This window comes from Myxocyprinus asiaticus, chromosome 36 (genome assembly GCF_019703515.2).
Source record: "Myxocyprinus asiaticus isolate MX2 ecotype Aquarium Trade chromosome 36, UBuf_Myxa_2, whole genome shotgun sequence".
Classification (NCBI taxonomy): domain Eukaryota; kingdom Metazoa; phylum Chordata; class Actinopteri; order Cypriniformes; family Catostomidae; genus Myxocyprinus; species Myxocyprinus asiaticus.
Genome location: NC_059379.1, coordinates 13,031,672 through 13,051,668, shown reverse-complemented (window position 1 = coordinate 13,051,668; position 19,997 = coordinate 13,031,672). Strand labels below are relative to the sequence as shown.

The following is a 19,997-nucleotide window of genomic DNA, read 5'->3' as shown; positions in this document are numbered from 1 at the left end:
ACCGTGCACTTTCAATGTATGGACAAAACATGCAATGAAAGTGAATGGTGACTGAGACTAACATTCTAACTAACATCTCCTTTTGTGTTCCACGGAAGTCATGTGGGTTTGGAGCGACATGAGGTTGAATAAATGATGGCAGATTTTTAATTTTTGGGTCAACTATTCCTTTAAGCTACAAATTTGCCCTTAGTTCATTGCTTGTTTATTGCCATGTCTTGTTTGTTTACTTGGAAGCACATATCCCTGTTTAAGGATAGCTCTGAGCATATGCACCATTGTAGGCGGTTATTGATGCAGCACCTACCGTGTTTTGACAGTTTCACAGCTTGCCATGAGGATTTTCATAGACCTTCAGTTGTGTAACTGTTCATTTGAGGTATATTTGGCCAGAATTCATAATGGAGTTTCATCATGTCTTTCTATTCTGTTAACACTCATCTGTCATCCTACACCAGTGAGTCAGTGCTTTGAGGACGCATGAACGGGTGATGCATTGTAACCTTACATTAGGGACTTTAGCAGAACACGAACTCTATCTGCATATATTTGCTTTAGTTAAGAAGGTTCTTCTGTGCCGTTTTGAGAAAGTTGTTTATGCAAATGTGTATGTTACGAGGACATAGATACAGTAAAGAAGTGTTTTTGATGTATGCTCTAACTGTATGTACAGTACTAGCCACAAATGACCATGATTTTGAATATTTATGAGGTCTGTGCATTTCTAACTTCTCAGAATGGTGAAACGGATGTATTATTAGTACATTTAGAAAGTGAGTGGTCATTTAGCAGATGCTTTTTTTCAAAGCGACTTAGTAATCTTATCACAGAGACCCCATGAAATTAAAGGGATAGTTCACCCAAATATGAAAATTCTTTCATTATTTACTCACTCTCACATTTTTCCAAACCTGCATGCTGATTATCAATCTTGCCGACATATTGGATTAACAGAATACACACACAGAGCGCTGTAGTAGGAACACTATGGTCCTAATAAAGTGCCCGATGTGGTCAACTGTTGTTGTAGCCCATCCGCCTCAAAGTTTGACATGTTGTGCATTCTGAGATGCTATTCTGCTCACTACAATTGTACAGAGTGGTTATCTGAGTTACTGTAGCCTTTCTGTCAGCTCTAATCAGCCTTGCCATTCTCTATTGACCTCTTTCATGTTTCCGTCTGCAGAGCTGCCGCTCACTGGGTGTTTTTTGGCACATTTCTTAGTAAACTCTAGATACTGTTTTGCGTGAAAATCCCAGGGTATCAGCAGTTACAGAAATACTCAAACCAGCCCGTCTGGCACCAACAAGCATGCCACGGTCGAAATCATTCTGATGGTTGATACGAACATTAACTGAAGCTCCTGACCCATATCTGCATGATTTTATGCATTGCACTGCTGCCACATGATTGGCTGATTAGATAATCGCATGAATAAGTAGGTGTACAGGTCTTCCTAATAAAGTGCTCAGTGAGTGTGTATTAATGATTTGATTTGATTGGAGAGTAAATAACTAAAAAAAATATTCTTTTCATCATACCAAGTGATCTTGGAATATAGTGCATTATTCATATTAATTGCTTTTGCTGCGACAGACTAGGGTCACTATTCACCTGTATTCCATGGCAAATAAACCCTGTAAAGAACAACAAGGTGAAAAACATCACCTTTTGCTTTCTACAGAAGAAAGAAAGTCAGGTTTGGAGCGACATTAAGGTAAGTAAAAAATTACAGAATTGTAATTTTTGGGTGAACTATTTCTTGAAGCCAATTTTGCTACGTCGGGCTCAGCGAAACAGTAAAAAAAAATTTTTAAGTACCCCGCAGCCACAGTGTTTAAACTTTTTGGGGAAATCAACCGATGAATGGCTTTCTTATATTTTTCTCTAAATGTTAAGCAGCATACAGTATTAACTTTAAAGGGTCATTACTTTTTGTTACCCCCCAACACTGTTTAATCCATTATAAACACAAATCATTATGACTTTAAGAAAAATAGAAACATGCCTGTTTATAATATTGCAGGCCATCAGATCAGTTTGCATGTCAACAATGCTTAATATAAATATGGCGTGTAAAAATGCATTGAATGCATCTAACCAGATGTTGTGAGTAGATGTAAGCTCATAATGTGAAAATAATGTTGTGCTGTGCTAGCCAGGGCACCACAGGAATCTCTCTCGTTAGGAACCAATGAAGAAACTTAATATGCCACAATTGGACACATGGCACACAGATACGCTGCACCCATCAGTTCAGGTTTCATCCTCTCTGCTACAGTCAGCATTGTTGCCATAGCAATGAATGAATTAAGTTAGAGTTTTTCAAAGTGAAATTACGTAATGTTTTAAGGCTGCAGCATGCAAGCCACACTTGTATTGACACTTGGGTAACAAAATATGCAGAGGTTGTCATTGCTCTCCTTGCTGAGTTTGTCAATGGACAAAAGCAGTCCTGAGTTATTTTAACACATAACTCTACAAGCAATACTATACACAAGGAAAAAATACATGATCTGTTGTTACAATTTTAGAATGAATTAGATTTTTTTTTTAATTAATATTAAAAGGAATAGTTCACCCCCAAAAAAATAAAATTCTGTCACCACTTATTCACCCTCATGTTGTTCCAAACCTGTATGATTTTTTTTTTTTTTTTTACTATTTTGTAGAACACTTAAGAAAATGTTAGGCAGAATTACAGTCTCAGTCACCATTCACTTTCATTGCATCTGTTTTCCATACAGTGATAGTGAATGTGACTGTGGCTATTATTCTGAATCTGCTATCATCTCCTTTTGTGTTCCATAGAAGAAAGAAAGAAGAAACAACATGTTGGCGAGTAAATTATGACAGTATTTTCACCTACCGAGTAACTAATCAGCATCTTCAAGTCACAGAGGTTTTCATTAGAAGTATTTGTGAGTTTATTTGTGAGGAAAACACAGTAGTCCAGTAATTGGTCTGTCCTTGAAAAGAAATGGACTGTGATTATTATTTTCTGGTGTGATTAGTTCCACAGTTTGCCTCATTTCTCTTCCTTAGCGGGTTAATTTAGAACATCTCAGTATATGTCATTAAACAATTGCTTCTGAAATAATGTAGCACTGATATTATGTGTGCTCACTCGTTTATGTAATTTTTTTTTTAGATTGTTTTCACAAATGGGCTTTATATATTTGAGCTTGGTAATCAAAATGGTTAAGATTTTGTTAGGGCAATATTCAGAGTGGGTTGTCGCTGTAAAACCAATTCATAAATGTTTATTTAACAAATGTCACAGAAGAGCCTGTTCTTCCAGTAAATCTGTATGGTGTATTTTGTATTCCCAAATTACACAGTAGTGAAGCAGCAAAATCACATACATCAGAATGTATGTTACTGCTTTACTAGATCATCAAAAAAGGTTTGATTAAAATGTGGATTTGGTATCCTGCAACAAGAGACCCTATGAATGATTTCCTGCTGGCAGTAAATGTCACATCTAAACTTTAGATATGCATGCCTCAATCAAATTCAGACACAAATCTTCCAGAGCTGAAACAATTTTGTTTTTAACAATTATTCATAGTAGATTTTTACATTTTCTGAAGAAAATGTGAGTTGTGGCACAGTGCTAGGGTATAGTGAGTGGTTGCCATTGTGTTGCTGTGCAGTTGCAAGGGCATTGCTAGATGTTTGCTAGGGTATTTAAAGTTGTTGATTACTGGTCCAAGTCAAAAGAGCCCACCCTCAAGCCTCTATATTCTGGCTCCTATACATGGCTCAGTTCCATCTTTTATTTTAAATCTTTTTTTTTTAATTTATTTATTTTATGTTCCTTAGTTTACAAATAATAAAGTATTGATCACAAAAAAAGTAATCCCTGATGCTAAGTATGAGCAATAGTAATAGTTTAGCAAACACCACTAAACTTATTCAGAGTTTGAGTTTATTCTGTTTTTTTTAATTTATACTTTTTTCCCCAATTTGGAATGCCCAATTCCCAATGCACTCTGAGTTGCCTCCGCATCTGAGACCATCAACCCACACATTTTATCACGTGGCTTGTTGAGTGCATTACCACGGAGATATAGCGTGTGTGGAGGCTTCGCGGCATCCACGCACAACTCACCACACACCCCACTGAGAGCAAACCACATTATAGTGACCACGAAGAGGTTACCCCATGTGACTCTACCCTCCCTAGCAACCAGGCCAATTTGGTTGCTTAGGAGACCTGGCTGGAGTCACTCAGCACACCCTGGGATTTGAACTCGCAAACTCCAGGGGTGGTAGTCAGCGTCTTTACTCACTGAGCTTCCCAGGTCCCGAGTTTGTTCTGTTTTAATGTAAGGGGCAAATTTGTGCCTTGTCGAATTAAAGTGTTGCACGATAAAACAATTAGTGCTCTCAATCGATCACAATTTTTTATCAAATTAATTACTTGAAGTGGCAATTAATAAATCGAATAAATCAATATTTGCTGAGACCCCCCCCCCCCCAATAAAGATAATTTAATACATAATAATTTTAATAAATATACAGTAAATGTAATATATAATGAATATAATAATTTTAATTATTGAAATACTGTATATTACATTATTGTGACAGACAATTAAAACATTGATAAGACTATAAAAAAGTGGCTTCAAAATATATTGTTTGTTTTATTTCCATATTTTTTTTCCTTATACAGGTATATTGGCCTTTTTCCATAAGCCTATCATTGGCATTCTATAGACAGTCATTTTTTTTTTTTCAAGTGAGTTTGTCAGTCTCTCACAGGATGTGCTCTGTCTGGGGGATTTAAAGAGCACCTATTATGGTTTTTCAAATATTACCTTTCATGTAGTGTGTTATATAGCTGTTTGTGATTGTAAAAAAGTTTGCAAAGTTTCAAAAATTAAAGTGCATGACAAATGGAGTTATTGACTCCCAAAAGAAAGAACCAATTCTGAACACCTGAAACGAGTCGTTAGTAATTTCAGACTTACTTCCTGTACTAACCTACATAATTTGGTAACAAAAAACCCACCTCTGGTCTTCATTGGCTGCTCGCGAACAGCTTTGACCCGCCCTCAAACACTACACTAAGCGGTAGACCAATCACAACAGACTGGGACATCTGACCAATCAGAACAGAGTAGGCTCTCTGAAAGGAGGAGTTTAGAATGAATCCTTTAGAACGGATCATTGAAGGAGTCGTTTTTGACACTGGGGGAAAAAAAGGTAATGCTGCAATTTAAATTATGAGCAAATTGAAGTGTTTTTTGACCTTGGATGCATGTATTGTATGAGACCTTTAAAACAAAATTAGGCACATTTAAAAACCATAATAGGTGCTCTTTAAAATGCTTGACTATGTAGCATGTATACATGCGTCAGATGGACACTCTTCGAATGTCTCTCTTTGGTTGCGTTGCAACGTCTCGTGCCATAAACAAGCATTTTAAGATGCTGTGTCAAGTTTAAAATAGATAAAACGCATCTAAATGAAACTACAAACATAGAAGATCCTTGTATTCTATTGTTATATGCCCAACTGTCTTTGAACGCAAAAATATCAAGGCTTATTTCAGAATTAAGGGGGCATGATTACTTGCATTAAGTTTTTTTTATGTGTTATTTTTCATACAATCACACTAAATTAACGTGTTAAATTGACAGCCCTGAAAACAGTGTGTTCAGATCTTTGGGGCCATTGTCATAATTAAGGATTTCTGAGAAGTGATGTGGATTTGTTAACAAAGAAAGCTAAATTGTGTGTCCAGTGCAGAACCTAAGTTTTTTCATTCCTCAGAATGCTATTCTGGTTGAGTTGTCAAACTTTATAGCCCCATGGCAGGAGAAAACACAGTTACACAGATATTCCAGAATTTTTCCCTGCTAAAACATCTCAGGCATGACTGCATGGAAAATGTCGGTGGAAAGCTCTTTTGTTATGGTGAATAATAAAGCCTTTAAAATCTAAATGTACCTGAGAGTGGAATCTAGAAGGCCGTTCTGATGTGTGCAGACTTCAACGCCGTCTGTGTGATGACAATACCAGGTTATGTCAATCACTCCGTAGTTCTAATGGCCATGAATGTCAGGAGAAAAGAGGGTTTATTCTGAAGCCTGTCCTGTTGTGAATGGCTTGCTATTCTGATGTTGGAAAGTCTGAAGTGCTGCTTAGATGGTCATCTATAAATACCCCCCAAAAATCCAAAAAGAAAATCAGTATAAATGAATCAGAATATTATCTAAGCAAATTGGAAACCGATTAACACAAAAAAGCCTGCTTGAATACTAATATTATTCTATTAAAATATTCTATTATTAGGTTTTGTCTTTATTGAGCACAAAATAAAAGTTTACATCAAATTAATTACATGAAATGTTGCTAATTAATTTATCTAATTAGTTGGAAATCAAAATCTGCTGATAAAGCATCCAAATGAAGATAATTTAAGACTGCATTATTGTGACAGACGAATAAATCATTGAACAGACTGTGAAAAGTGGCTTTAGAAGTCAATATACTGCATTGTTTGTATTCTTTCAATAGCTTTAAACATAAGCCTACAATCCACAGCAATCCATTGTGCAATTGAGTTGTCATTCTGTCTGAGTAAGATTTAAGGGGATTCACACAGGATGCACTCTCACATTTAGTCTTTGTTATTTTTAATTTTTGCTCCACAGTATGTACAATTGCATATGGACATCTTTGACCATGCAGACAGGTGTCTTCTTAAGACGGTGTTTCAAGAGAAAAATAGATCAACCTTTAAAAACACTTCCCGGGACACCTAAATTCTGTTCCATTCCATTGCATCCTATGTTTTTTAACGCAAGAATGCATCTTGTGTGAACAGCACTTACTCATTCTATAGCCTACTGTTTGCTCTCTGTATGTGTGGTTTGGTGAGGCTTGTTGCCTGTAGTAGCAGCTGGGGATTTACATATTTTTTTCTGTCTTTAACAATTCTATCATTAAAGTACTAAATTAAATGTTACATTAATCTAAGAGGTAGCACATTAATTATGTTCACTGAATTGTCACACACAAAAAATGTCCATATCTCTACTGCAGAGAAAATATAGACAGAAGATATGCTGGATGCTACAGACCGATGCAGCGATTTATTGCCCTCAGTTAAATGTGTTACCATGGTGCTTGGTTAGTTCTGGTCTGGGGGTCACTGTGTAATTTACTCAAAATGTTTTGACAAAAGACATGCCTTTGATTAATGGACCTGCTATAATTGTTACAGAGCACCCACTTGTTTTAGGAAGAATTAAAACCTTGATTCAGAAATACTTAAAATGCACCCCAACGGCCATCCGTACATGTATAATGGATTTCGATCAGTGCTGATTGATAATAGCAAGACATGTTCTTGGTAACAGTCTGCCTGTTCTGGGTAACAGTTTTTTGTCAGATATGATTTGTAAATTATAATTTCACCTACAGCATGAAGCGCCATTTGTATTATACTGATTTTTTTTTCTTCTAAATTTTCACCCTCTTTAGGGTGCTTTCAAACTAGAGTTTTTGAGAGAACCCATCAATGTCATACTATGGTTCATTTGGTTGGTGTAAAAGCATTATTTCGCTGCTGCAACCTGGCCTCATGGTGAAAATGTGCCTCTGTTTACATTATTGCAAAACTCATTATACGTGTCTCCATGTACAAATCGCTGCAGTTTCTAGATGAAATGAACACTAGAGGCACTACAACAACTGTGTTTTACACACATTTGGGGTTCTAAATACAATTATTATTTCATTATTTGTTTTTATACCCAATTTACAATCATATTTAATCAAACTACACAATGATGACTCTAAGACTTTATAGATATTACAGTTTCATTTTCTGTTAATGCATGATTTTCTGTAAAGCTGCTTTGAAACGATGTGTGTTGTGAAAAGCACTATACAAATAAAAATGACTGACTTTTCCACATTCACACAAATCATAAGGTCACAAGCTGATTAGGACTTTATAAATACTTATTTTTCTCTCTATCACTCATACACTGCTATGTTATGACATTAACACACATTTACTCTAACGCATCATTTGAAAAACTAGACATTTTTTTACACTTGTATTATAGACCCTCCTACTTATATGCACCTATTATGATGCAATTTTCTTGCATTGTAGCTCACATGGTAGAGCACTAGACTTTGAACCCAGCAGAACAGGGTTCAAGACTGCTTAAGAATGCATACTGAAACATGACACTGCAGTGTCATGAAAGTGAGATGAAAAGATGTGCTTGCTTCAGAAAATTTGCTTTTCATTTCACTTTTGCATTTTAAAACACTATCGCTTAGGTTTAGCCATTGGTTGGGTTAGACTGTCTTTTTTATTGTCTCATTTATATTTTAAAACACTATTGGTAAGGTTTATTTTACTCATTAAAACCTCCAAATCCACCTTCAAAATCTCGTCTGAATACAACCTCATTTCACTGGGTTTTGGCGCTCTCAGCTGGACATTTCACTTTCAAACTGCAGCCAAACGTGTAATACACCACGTAAATTACGTTTTGCAAAAACGTAGCAATACTCACATACATTTCATGAGACCAGGCTGATTATTTCCAACTGCAGAGAACCACACCTTTGTGTGTTTGAATGGGGTTCTGTTGCATAGGGTTTGGTTCATGTGAAATCCAGTATGTTGCACAGTTGGAATTAAAGCAGTCCTACTGTACCTAAATAATGGATGAACCCGAATACAAACCCCAAACCTAAACTTTACAATGATTTTAATATAAAAATATATTTTTGTGTACCACGGAAGAAGGAAAACAACAGGGTTTGGAACGAGGTGAGGGAAGCGTGTTACAGTACATCTTTTTGACAACTTGTATTGCATAAATAATTATGAAGTAACAGATTTGTTCACAGATGTTTCCTATCTTAAAGTAAAGTGTTGGATAGGAGGCTAGCTAAAATTTGATGCCTGTATTTTGTTTATTTATTGATTAGTCTTTTGGAAGAAAAGTCGTACTTTTTTGTACGCGCCAGGTTGTAGGATATCGACTATTACAAGTTGTCATGAGACCTTCTTGGTCAAACAGTCATAATTTGTAATTTGCCAAGGTAAATGTACTGTAAGTTAATTCACCACCTTTTACCCCCTCCTTTTGGTGCCCATAAGCCAACATAAGGTCTACATTCCTGCTAGGACTTTGCCGGAATGTTTACCTCAAGACTTCTCTTCGACTTTCTGTCCTCTCTCTCCCCTCCTCCTCTCCTCGATGCGGCGGTCTCTGGCAGCTCCTGCCGGATTCCTGTGTGTCTATCACTCTAATCAGGCAGCCAGACTCATTACTGATTCCACTTAGTCCAGCGCCGCCAAAAGAGAATTTGCCTGCTGTCTAATGGGGAGGGCTATTTTCTTTTCAATTAGACGTTTGCAATGGTGTAGTTCAACTCGCTTTCTGCAGGAAAATTTTAGTGCCCTCTACTGAAAAATTTCTTCATAAAGAGACCATAAGGGGGCAAGCTTGCCCTCTCCCTTCCTCTGTTGTGCTGGCAGATTATGTCTAGCCTAAGGTGATGAGCGTGGGTTAAAGACGTTGCAGAATATATGCAGAATTTCAAAGTCGTGTTGCACCCAGACGTTGTAATAGTTGGGATAACAACGTACAGCTGCCAACTTTGAATCTCTGGTTTCAGATGTTTGTGATTGTCTTGTCTGTGTGGGTGGAATCAAATTTGCAGCACATTAAGAGGGAAAAGAAAATATCAGACTTACTAAGTGAGAGAAGAATTAAAAGCTGTACATTTGATGCCTTAAATCAAGTCAGTGTCAGTGTTTTTCCCAGTGTATTATTTATGTAATCCTTCAGGCACAGTAAAGTATAGATTATAGTAATATACCTTTGTAAAGTATAAAGCATATAGTATTAGGTATAAGAGCTAGACATTGAAAAAAAAATACTTATACTGTATTTTGGAGGTTCATTAATGATTTAAAGGCTTACAATTATATTTTGATGTAAAACAAAGCAAAATATATTCACATTTCATGCCTGCATTTGTTTATATAACATGATGCAATTAACTTACACATTATAGGGGTGGGCGGTATGACTAAAAACTTATATCATGGTATAAGATATTTTATGTCATGGTTACAGTACTGTATATATTACAATATAGTTATTTTGCTGGAAATTCAACAAATGTATTTATAATGGTTTTGTGAATTCAATAATGTGGTGAAACCAATTTTTGGATAATCCAATGAATTAAATACTTGATAAAACAACTGAAAGTTAAGTCGTCTAATTTTCTTTTTTTTCTTTTCTTTTTTTCCTTTTTTTCTTTTTTTTTTTGGAACTCGATGGAAAAGATACGATTATTGATTGCAAATGAATGATAGGTTTGGTATCAATGCAAGTACAGCTTCACATACAAAACGCTATTACTAAGTATGTAAAGGCCTTTTCACACCAAAGGTGATGCGATTATGAGAGGCGAATCGTTCATGAATGGCCCTTTCACATTAAAAGCGAGGTGAATGATCGCCGTTAGCACATTCATGCCTTTACAACAGGTGACACTGATCGACTGGTAAACACTTCACAAATTGTGCCAGCAATAAGTGCATTGTAAGTTGCTTTGGATAAAAGTGTTTGCCAAATGCATAAATGTAATATGCTGGACAAGTTGACTGGCATTATTATCATGTGTACATAGTCTTAGGGGTGAGTAGATAAAAAATAATAGTAATGGTTAACACATTCTATCAAATGGATCAAAAGTGACAGTATATTCTTGTGTTAAGTACATTTGTTTAAAATCACAGCATAATGCACACATATAATGACTATTAAAATGTATGTTGTCATTTGGAACAATGCTGATTGTGTCTTACTGCATGCACTATATATCTACTTTTGTTATATCTACTTTTGTTATATATTTGCTCAAAACCCTGCATGTTACTAATTAAATATGAAAAAATTTAAACATCTGTATAATGCAAGCAATAAAACACATCTCACCTAACAAAACCCATCTTCAGTCTGACCCTTTTATTAGATACTTTGAAACAGCAATCAACAGTTAATGACTAATAGTGTTAATGACTATCAACAATAGAACAGCAAAAACAAATTCAGCTGTGTCTGTCGGTTCCTCGATCTCACCTTAAAACCCAAGGTGATAGAGCTTTTGTGGTGGCAGCCCCTAGACTTTGGAACGAGATTCCGTTGGCCATGAAATCATCTCCGTCTCTAGTGTCTTTCCAGGGGCCCTTAAAAACTTATTTATTTTCCCTAGCTTTTAATTAATTGCATTATAAATGTCAGTTTCTCTTATCCTGTTTTTGTCGGTTTTAAATGCTTGTTGTATTCTTAAGCTGTATGTATGTGATTTTATTTTTTGTAACTCCATGTACAGCACTTTGGTACCCAGTGTGGTTTTTGAAAGTGCTCTATAAATAAAACTGAGTTGAGTTGAGTTGAGACACTATCATGTTTTTGGTATACAGAGGCATTTTGAATACAAAGATATATAAATGCTGCAGTGCACTGCAAGTCACAGCAATAGTATTAATATTTGGTGAAGAAAAGCATAAGGTCCATAAGGTTGTTTTATAAAATAAATAAATAAATAAATAAATAAAAAACAAAATACAAAGGCAAAAGTTGCTGCAATATATATTATATTAGAGATATAAGACAACTCACATAAGATTCAATGCAAAGGCAAAAAATGCTGCAACATGTAATAAATTAAGTTTTTTAAAGGGGATGAAAGGCAGTGAGGCAGCAATATCATTTGAAACAAATGAGCACTTCCTCACTGTTGGTTCAGGATTTCTTCCACGAGTTCCTTCAGGTGGTCAAAACAGCATCTTGTGCTTTAGTTGCACTGGTTTTGGTAACTGCAATGGCTTCTGAAACATGATCAAAGCTCATACAGTATTTTATTGGTCAGGGCATTTCATTGGCCAGTAGAGAATTTTTTTTTACGCATTAGCTGTAAAAAAGACTCGCTTTGTCACTGCGCGGTTCGACGCAAATGTTCGCTCCAGGTGTGAATGGCTCATTGGGAATACATTGTTTAGATTTAAAAACAATGATCACGGTGTGAAATTGCAACAAATTTTCACATTTTGTGTGCAAAGGTCTTAAAACGGACAGTTCTCAGTCTGATTTCTGACTGGATGAGCCACATTCAAAACCCCAAAATTACAATACTCTCATCATTTACTCACCATTATGCCATCTCAAGATTGAATGGCTTTCTTCTGCGGAAGAAGTGCGAGGAAGTGTAATTGAGTTACAGTTTGGTCTGTTTCTCACACAAAACAGATGGTATGGCTTCGTAAGACATTAAACCTGATTAAACCGCTTGAGTTTTATGGATTACCTTTATGCTGCCTTTATGTCTTCTTGAAAGTGTTGTACCTCATTGACTTGCAATAAAATGACAAAAGTACCTCATATGTATATAAAAATATCTTAGTTTGTGTTTTGCAAAAGAACGAAAGTAATACGAGTTTGATGGCATAAAGGTGAGTACATGATTAAAGAATCATCATTTTTGGGTGAACTAGCAATTGGTGATGTTGCTTGGCAACTGCTAACAATGTAAACTCAATGTTAACCGTTAATAATAATTTCTTCCTCGTTTTGACTTGTTTGGGACATGTTCCACTATGTTTTTCCTTCAGAAACATTACTTCATGTTTCTGTGTCACTGTCATGTGTAAATAATCTGCCCTTAAGTCTCTACCGTCACACAGTACATAGTATACCATCATACCGCCCATTCCTTTTTCACAGCTTGCAATTAAGACAGCTGTCTATTTCTGCCATTTATACAGTAGTCACTTTAAAAGTAATTTCACACTTACATAACAGTTTCATGCAATGTCTGTTTCCATTATTAGTTTCAACCTGATAACACAAGAATTGCCAATAATCGTCATAAAGGGAATGCTCCTGCTTTTCACACTAGGCCTGTGTGTTCCGGCACGACAGCACGCTAATGAATAATGAAACGGCACAATTTGCTAATGTGTTGCAAAACGCCCTCACCATATGAAAGCCGGTTGTCACCTAGACATATAAAATGTTTGCGCAGGCCATGAATTTCAGCAGTCACTTAATATTGCTGCCACAAGGGCAGGGAGCTGCCAGGACTGGCCTGCCAGGGACTTCACCACAGCCCCCTCTTCCTCCCAGACCAGAAGTGAGATCTGGGCTATGAATGCTAGCATTGCTCCCCTAATTGGGCCTGGGAGAGGTTTAACAACCATGCTACAGTTTACTCTACTGACAAATAGAAAAATAAAGGCCTTGTTCAAATTAGCACAGTGAAGTGAGAAGTTTGTAGAAGCCCTTGACTGTCTTGGCTGTCAGCTCGGAGCTCGCCTAGCCTAATCTACAGAATGAGGTTATTTGAGTTCAGTTCAAGCTGTTCACTTCATTACATCCAGAGCTGAAAACAGACTTCAGGTTCAGCCGAGTATGGCCCTTTAAGCTGTTTTGAGCAGGGTCAAGATGCAGAAGACTCTTTGCACTGTTCAGGGGGCAGATTAGATAAACCAGGTATCCATAATGATCCTCTGGCAGCAAAGCAATTAGCATTTCAATTTGCACCTTAAAAGCCCTCCTGTTCACCATGCATCTTGACTGAACTACAGATAAATTAGTCAAAGTGAATTATTGATTACAGTAATTTGAGGTCATACACCTCCACATTCCTCATGGTTTGCTGTTATGGTACTTATGCTAACTCGTAATTTGTCCAATTAGTGTGCTACCAAACACGGTGCAGTTCTCTGGTTCTATACTGAGGACTGAGGATTATTTTTAAAAGTCAAGGCTCAACAAAAAGGATGTTTCTGCTAAACCACTAAGGCCAGTAGTTCAGATTACCACCATCAAAGTAAAAAAATAAAAATAAAAATACGGGAAACCCAATCCAGTGGCGCCTTCAAATAGTGGCAGCTTAAAATACAGGACAAATCACATCCTGTATTGATTAGATACAGGACACATCATTTCATCTTAAAATACAATCCCGTATTTTAAGGGACAAGTGGCGACATTTTCACTTGTGCCACCACAAAAACATACATTTTATTTTGTTGCAACATGTTTTTTTTTTAAGTATCAGTAAGATGTTTTCTTTGAAATTTTTTTTTCAAATACATTTTACAAATAGCTATAATGTAATACTGAGATAGGTACAGTGCAGCATTCTAAATTCTGCTTTCAAGATTAGCATTCTCACAATTTCAACGAAACGTCATCATGTTTGGCAGCCACATTATGTTGCCATTGTGACATATTATAAAGGACTCAACAATAAGAATGGCCCAATAACCTGGAGCCAATGAGAGAGTGTTTCAGACCAGTTAAGGGAATTGTCACTTGCCTTATCAGGCCAGCACTTATCGTATATGTTGTTTTGTTCCAATGATTTGGTAATTAAGCATGTGTGTTTGTATGCATTGCAAACTTTGTTTTTCTATAATATTTTGAACATTGTTGTCTTTGAACATACTATTATGAACTTTGTCCCCCTATCAACCCTATCACAACCACCAAAACAAAATCTAAAGCTGCATTCACACATGCAGCGACTTTATCACTTGATGTCGCTAGTCTCTGTACTGTGTAGTCACTAGTAGGAGTTTCTTCTGTCACTCTAACGTTATTGGTGTACTGCACGTCTGGCCATACAGTATCTTTTGAAAATATGATCACAGATGAGATATAGTGCCTGTAAAAATAAGATATCATTCTAATTTGAAAAGGAATTTGTTTTCTGTCTCTAAAAATTAACATTCTGCAGGGGAGAGTGTTTTAATATTGCAGCAGTGCACATTGCATCATATCATTAACAATATGAACAATCTATCAGTGTATAAATCAAACGCACTCAGACTGCCCACAGTTTCTTTTCTTTGCATCATTTTTATTATATTCATATGGGGCCCCTTAGAGGGTTGGGCAGGATTTTTTTTTAAATAGTTTTGCATGCCCTTGCAATAAATTTACCATGGTTTTACTAAAGCAACCTTATTTTAACCATGATATTCATAGTAAAACCATAGTTAATAATACAGGAAAGTGAAAACAATTGTAATAAAAATCATAATGTTGTGGTTACTATGCTTTTACTACAAATACCATGGTTAAAATATGGTATTTGTAGTAAAACGTCTTGGATACGTATGTAACCTTGGTTTCCTGAAGGGAACGAGACGCTGCATTTGATTGCTTTGGGACACTGTCTGAGTGTCACGTGGCCTATAGCCCTTATACAATCATGCCAATTTATTGGCTGATGGCGCTTAAGCAACGCCCCCTAGGGCGCTACGTCATAGGCTCCATAAAGGTGCTCACTTTTACGCTACTGAGTCAGATTTCCTTCAAAAGGCACGAGCCTATGCAGCTGCTAGATAGTATGGCCAACTACGCAGCATCTCATTCCCCTCAGGGAACAAAGGTTACGTACATACTGTCTAAGCCCGTGTGGCAAGCACATAACGGCGCACATGCGAGCTAAAGCATCTGAATAAAGGAATTATGAATTTACTCCTGTTCCAACAGAAGTAGGAGTCAATCCCTCATCCAGCTTATAAAATCTAACAAATGTATGCGGAGAGGACCACCCTGCCACCATACAAATGTCCTCTCAGGATGCACCTCTAGCCAAAGCCCATGAATATGCCATGCTCCTTGTAGAATGGGCTCAAATACCCGAAGGCGAAGGTAAACCACGCTTCGTAAGCACTCGAAATTGCATCAATAAGCCAAAGAGACAGTCTTAGCTTGGAGATCAAAACACCTTTGTATGACATGTACAACATGAGTGACATGGTTGTCATGGACAGGGTTAACGTTATATTAGTTATATAAAATGATGGGGTCATTGTTTATTAACTTTCCATTATGTATTTCACAAACTAGTTAGCAATTTAGACCACTCAAATCCGCACTGTTTAACTCCGCCGTGTCTGCAGAGCCAGAGTCAGAGCGTGCTCTGCTGGACAAACTACGCTATGACACCAATTCTAAAGCATTGTTTTCTGCATTATATGTTCTGAAAAAAAGTTTTCATATCGGTGCATATTGGTAAAATATACGGTGATACCGATATATCGGTGAAAGGCTAATATCGGCCGACTGATATATCGGTCGGGCACTAGTGGGAATCCTCACCAACGATGAACCGCATACACAGAGGTTAGGACTTCTTAAAATGTATCCTTTGTTCCCACTCAAAATGGAGAAATAATAATCCTCACTTCGACGTGAGTCACTAGTACAACATTGGCCAGACTAGAACAGAAAATCGGATATGATGGTACGAAAGCAAGCACCTTTATGGAGCCTATGACATAGCTCCCTAGGGGTGTCGCTTAAGCGCCATCATCCAATAAATAGGCATGATTGTATAAGGGCTTCATACCATGTGACACTCGGACAGTGTCCCATAGCGATCATATGCAGCTCGAGTTCAACTAAAGGGAACCGTAGTAACCACAATGTTAACCATGGTGAGTCTATAGTAAAGTTACAGTTGGATACAATGTACTGTATTAACCCCCCTACTTTGAAAATCATGGTTCAGATATGGTTATTGTTATAAAATCATGATACATTTATTGTGAAGGAATGCAAACTATTGCCAGGGCACACAAAACTTATTGCGAGGGAATGCAAACTATTGTGAGGGAGCGGAAATCTTATTGCGAGGGTACGCAGAACTCTTTCAGAAAAAAACAATTCCCTCCCTGTCCTGTAAGGGGCTCCGTATATTCATGTATGTGGTTACAGATAAATAATTTAGAACAGTGTCTCACAGAAACTTCTCTTCCACCTTGTCTGCATTCAACACACAAAGAAGATGGATGACATGAGCTCCACTGACACCATCTTCACTCCTGTTGGTAGTCGCTACCAAAAGTTGCTCCTCATTTGCATAAAGTTAAACTTTTCTCAATATTCTGAAGTCACTGGACACACCCACAGCTAGTCACCAACTGTGACTGTCACTTGTGTCACCAGCTCTCATTGTAAATGTGAGATCATGACGCTTTGTTGCTGTAAGTCGCTGCATGTGTGAACTGGGCTTATGCCACTTAATAACTTTACACCTACATTTACATTTATTCATTTGGCAGATTTTATTGGCTTTTATCCAAAGCGGGGCCAGTGATAAAGTTGTCAGGGCAAGTAAAAATCTGAACTACTTGAGCTTGGAATATTTACATCAGCAGAAACCATAGAACAACAATAATTAAAAATATTACGTAAAACATTTGCAAGGCATTAAACACATACCTGTACTGTACATGATCAACAAATCAGTGGAACATCAGAATGTAAGTGCTGACCCAATCAGACAATTTGTTTCAACAACTACCCCGGAAGTCTACATTTACATTTATTCATCATTGTTACTGATCTGGTTGGGAAAAATATATTTCACTGGCAAAGTATGTTAACAATTTCTCAATACTCAATGTGAAATTCCACTCTGATGCACCAGTGGAGAGAGGGTTAGTGCATGGTGCTGTGGCTAAGGCAGAATTGTTCAGTGTGTTGTGAAAAGAGGAATTGTTGCAGATTTTATTTGACATGTTTATGATGGGAAAAGGGAAAATCCATCTATCCCTTAGTCTTTACTTTGTGAGCTCAGAAGACCAGATGTCTGTCCTTGTTTGTAAATGCTTCCGTTTTCTGTCAGTCAGATTCTGATGTGAGAGTGTTTGCTCCCAGTATTTATCAGTCCACCATATGAACAGCTGTGGCCAGTTTTCTGTTGTTTGCTGGGACTTTGGAGGTGTCAGAATACCTGCTGTTTTAGTATGAGCTCTCAGACACCTATTTTATCACTGATGCCTCATGTATATATACTGTATGTGTGGAGGTGTTATCTGCTCTTTTTTGCACACTGCTGCATGAATAAATGCACTCCATCTGTGTTTTAATTTTTATTGTTAATGCACATACAGTATGTGGCATGTGGACAACTTTTGACATTTAATTGTCATGTCTTGCTGTTTATTAGCATCTTGTTCCATGAGTATAGTCTTTATAAGAACATGTCTCAACACTTGCATTCTGTTCCAGGCCAAGTTTTCCAAAGCACCAAGTAGAATCTGAGAAGCACAAGGGATAGTTCACCCAAAATTTTATATTATGTCATCATTTACTCACACTCATTTTGTTCCAACTCGTATGATAGGAGAGCAAAAAAAAAAAAAAAAAAAAAAAAAAATATATATATATATATATATATATTATTTTAAAAAAATTTTCTCTCCGGGGACACAAAAGATGCTTGATACAGACAGCTGTTTATTTTCATTCCATAATTTTTTTTCATACAATGAAAGTGAATGGTAAAAAAGGCTGTCATTCAACCTATGGCCACAGAATAAAATTTTTTGGATGAAGTAACTCTTTAATCTCCGGTATGCATTTCCCAAAAGCATCGTTGTCTAAGTAGCACATAAACATTTTCATAAATTAATGAGCCTCTGACCAATCTTACATCCACTAAAAAGACAAAGAGACATCTGTCAAATGCATAAATGAAAATGTACAGTGTCCACGTAGAGTTGCTGTCACAGTTCTAACCAACCAGATCAGTACCACCCAATGTTAGCAAGGTACCGCCCAATATATCAGTGTTACCAGTCAGAAAATTTTAAATAATATGGTTTAAATGTAACGTTCACTTAGTTAAAATAATATTACTAACACTTTCCAACAAGTCTCACCATGCTGTCAGTGCAGCTAAAGTCAATAAGATTTTTTATTTTTTTTACTTCACACCTTTCTAATTCAAATGATGCTCTGTTACCATGTTTGGTTGCATGTCTTCATAAACTTAGATAGTTCATAAGTTGAAACATGCTCCTTTAGATTCTGTTTAGAATTACAGACAGAAAGACAATGTCAGCATATTGTCTCAGTCTCTGTCCATGTTTAAAGCAATTACAGCCCTTCCAGGCTCCTTTTACTCACACAGATTGATAGCCGTCTCCTCCTGAACTGCTGTATAAGCCCAAAGGTCCAGTGACATTAAAAAAACAGGTATAGACAACAGCGGCCCTGTGTCATGTTCAGGATAGAGCTTCCTGAGTGTGACATTTCACCAAAATCAACAAGCTGTCAATAGCAGTTCTCTCCATTAGAAATCTCAAAGCCGCTAAGCTCAAAGCACTGGTCAGCTGGCATTTCGCTGCTCTCAGACAATTTGCCGTGTTCATGATTTAAGAGTGCTCTGTCATTTTTTCTGGATTATGTTTGATCTGGTTGTTCAAGTTAAAAACATGCCCTGCTGAGTATGACCAAAGTCCCTTCAGTTCAATTCAGTTCACTTTGCTGCCATTTTAGTAACTCCAGAGGGCAGATATTTTCTTTCTAGGCAACAGACAAGTACATCTCCTGTCTACTTAAACGGAAAAGTCTGACATCTATAAAATTGTATGTCAAGATTAAGTTTCAATAACATATGTCCAATCAGCAGTGAAATCCAAAATGGTCTAAAATATGTGGAGAAAACCCTCCTTTAGAATTCCCATTTATCTCAATTGCAGTTGCTTATCTGGTGCAGGACACCCCGAAAGTACACATTTTGAAATCTGCCATCTTTACCATCACTTCTGGTTACAGAATTTTGAGCTAACCACCTGAGCAATAAATGCCATGTGACTTATCACACTGGTTCCACAAGAAAATGATGCCATGGGAACACTGATTGACCAATGGCAACACAAGTATGTGCATAGTCCCAAGTACTTCAGTAGCAACTGTTCTGGAGCATCTTTCTCCATTGTTGGCCATTCAAAAGTAGCTAGTGAAGGTCTTGACTCTGTACATTCTAGTGGTGCCATCTGCCAATCAGCATTGAAGGAATAGTTTTCCTGCGGCTCTGTAGTAATTATTCTAATGCCACTTATTGCCCAGGTGATGACTGCAACACACATGTTGTGTTATAGGCCTCCTTGACTTCTCCTAT

At 37.0% G+C, this 19,997-nt stretch overlaps 1 protein-coding gene across 1 annotated transcript in view; it reads left to right on the top strand.

Moving 5' to 3' along the window:
• Nucleotides 1-19,997, top strand: part of LOC127426873 (ankyrin repeat and fibronectin type-III domain-containing protein 1-like) — a 118,100-nt gene that overhangs the window by 21,470 nt on the left and 76,633 nt on the right. The window lies entirely within an intron of this gene.